This window comes from Octodon degus, unplaced genomic scaffold (assembly GCF_000260255.1).
Source record: "Octodon degus isolate 3935 unplaced genomic scaffold, OctDeg1.0 scaffold00028, whole genome shotgun sequence".
Lineage (NCBI taxonomy): Eukaryota > Metazoa > Chordata > Mammalia > Rodentia > Octodontidae > Octodon > Octodon degus.
Window position 1 is genome coordinate 9767090 of NW_004524604.1, and position 2677 is coordinate 9769766.

At 42.0% G+C, this 2677-nt stretch overlaps 1 protein-coding gene across 1 annotated transcript in view; it reads left to right on the plus strand.

Moving 5' to 3' along the window:
* Nucleotides 1–2677, plus strand: part of Itfg1 (integrin alpha FG-GAP repeat containing 1) — a 292179-nt gene that overhangs the window by 111489 nt on the left and 178013 nt on the right. The window lies entirely within an intron of this gene.

The following is a 2677-nucleotide window of genomic DNA, read 5'->3' on the forward strand; positions in this document are numbered from 1 at the left end:
AGGGCTAGGACTGGGTCTGGGGGTTCCCGGAAGTCGGCAGAAATTCCTACTGAGCGGGAGGGATGGGGGAGGTACGGCGGAGGGGTGGGGGGCCGCCGGAGGGGGTGGGAGAGGGTCCGGCCCACGCTGCCTCCTGGGCTGGGACTGGTCCCGCCAGCGTAGGGTAGCAGGAAGCTCTCCACACACTCATTGGACCTGGACTAGGACTGGGTCTGGGAGTTCCCGGAAGTTGGCAGAATTTCCTACTTGGCAGCAGGGGTTGGGAGGTATAGCAGAGTGGTGTGGGGCGGCCCAAGGGGGTGGGAGAGGGTCCGGCCCACGCTGCGCCTGGGCTGGGACTGGTCCCGCCGGCGCAGGGTAGCAGGAAACTCTCCACACACTCACCGGACCTGGGCTAGGACTCTGTGTGTTGATTTTTATATCCTGCTATTTTGTTGAATGTGGTTATTGATTCTAAGAGTATTTTGGTAGAAATTTTGAGTCTTATGTAGAGGAAGCATCTTGTATCTGCAAATAATGACAGCTTCTTCCTTTCCTATATGTATCACATTTTTTTCTTTCTCCTGCCTGATGGGTCTGGCTAATATTTTGAGTACTATAATGAATATCAATGGTGATATGGGAAATCTTTGTCATTTTCCTGATCTTAGAGGTAAAGTTTTAAGTTTTTCCCCACTTAGTATGTTGTTGGCAGTAAGTTTTCATAAATTGCTTTTGTCAAATTGAGGTAAGGTTCTCCTGTACCTATTTTCAATGAAACAATGTTGCATTTTGTCAAAGGCCTTTTCTGCATCTATTTTTATGATCATGTGATTTTTGTCCTTCTGTTTATATGATGGATTACATTTGTTAATTTGAGTATGTTGAACCATTCTTGCATCTCTGAAAGGAACAAAAAATAACGAAAAATAATGAAGAAAAAAATGAGTACAGAAAGTTCTTTCATTTTTCACAATGGTTTCTTTCCAGAGTCTGCAGTACTGGATTCCACCATATATGGGATGATGAGTCACTACTAAGACCTATTTTGTTAACACACTCAATTTATTGTGTGTGGATGCTGAATTCTGCTATGCCTTTCTTGCTGAGTGTTGTCAGTCAATGTTTTCCACCTTAAGTGTGGAGTCTCTCTACCCACTCTTAGTTTCTGTGTCCCTTTGTGTACCCCAACTCACTGGCCATGGATCCACACTGGCAGCCTTTCAAGTGAAGACCTGTCTTTTCATGATGGTAAATGGGAAAAACAAGCAGACCACTGAATTCTGTGCAGTATGTAGGCAGCAGGGTTGGGGTGCAAGTATCCCACTGATGAAATACAGTTATCTTCATACCCAACCCCTCTGAAAACCACCCTGGATTAGTCTGATTTCTCACTCTGGGGGGAGGGGGTCCCCTCTGTTCCTCCAGACCTGAGCTTAAGCTTGGTGTCCCTCTCTCTTGTGGCCTTCACACACACACACACACACACACACACACACACACACATGCTTTGTCTTTCTTTCTCTCCCTCCCACCCTCCTCCTTTCCTCCCTCGTTCCCTCTATCCTTCTCTCCCTCCCACCTAGTGACTGGTAGGTAAGAAACACTAAAATATAATTCTTCTGTAGCTCAGTTTTAGAAAGTTAATCCCTTCCCAAATGACTCCTAATTAAACCACCTCAAATGTAGCAGGTACTGCACTAGATTTCTTCTCCAACACTGGCTTGTCATCAGAAATAATCACTTTCAGACTAAAATCCCACACTGGTTTGAGAGTTTACAAAACAGTACAGGTTTCCTGGAGCTAACCCTGCTCACTGGCTTATCTGTGTCAGCACAGACAGCTCCCCCACACCAAAAAATAGCTGGGGTGCGCTTTCTGGACTACTTCGTTCTTTTCTCTGTGGTGTTCTCCATTACTCCAGCTTTTCTTTAGTTCTTAGTTTTCCTGCTAGGTCCCTCCCAATACCTGCAGATTACTTCTATTTCTCTTCACCAAGTTATTTTCCAGGTTCTGTATCTCAATTCCAAGTCCTGAGAGACTGTGTTTTGCTTCAGATAACTACTTTGCCATTTTTAATCCTTCAATATTGAATATGTTAAAAGTATAAAAACTCCCTCAAATTCCTTAAGTTCTTGATCTAAGTTCTTGATCTCAGAGGTAGAGGAAATATTTGGCTTCCTTCAAGCTATTCATGTAACAGTGGGATTCAAAATATTTGTGAGTTTCTGAAGATTATTAGCTTACCATAATTATTTTAATTATACTTTTCCTAACAATTCAATATGTAAATTATGAAAAGAAAATCCCCTATAATAAATTATAATTTATTTTTCTTTTGATATTAACCTTGGCTAAATGGAAATTATATTCCCCTTACATTTTGTATTTTGGGTAGTCAATAGATACTGTCACTGTTTGCTGTCTGCACCCTGGAAGCTGGAGTTTGCTTTTTGCCTGTGATGCCAATATTCAAGTATATTCCAAAATAAATAAGTTCTACCATCCTCACACCCTACTTAGAGCAAAAGTACCTCTGATTGTGATTTAACTGATGAGGAAACGGAATAAAGGATATTTGTTGTTTACCTACCATTATTGGTTTTCAACCCTATAATAGCTTGTATGTGTATTCTTCGCCCATGTGTGAGTCACTGTGTCTTGTATACTTTCTTTTTTTTTTTTTTTTTTTTAAGA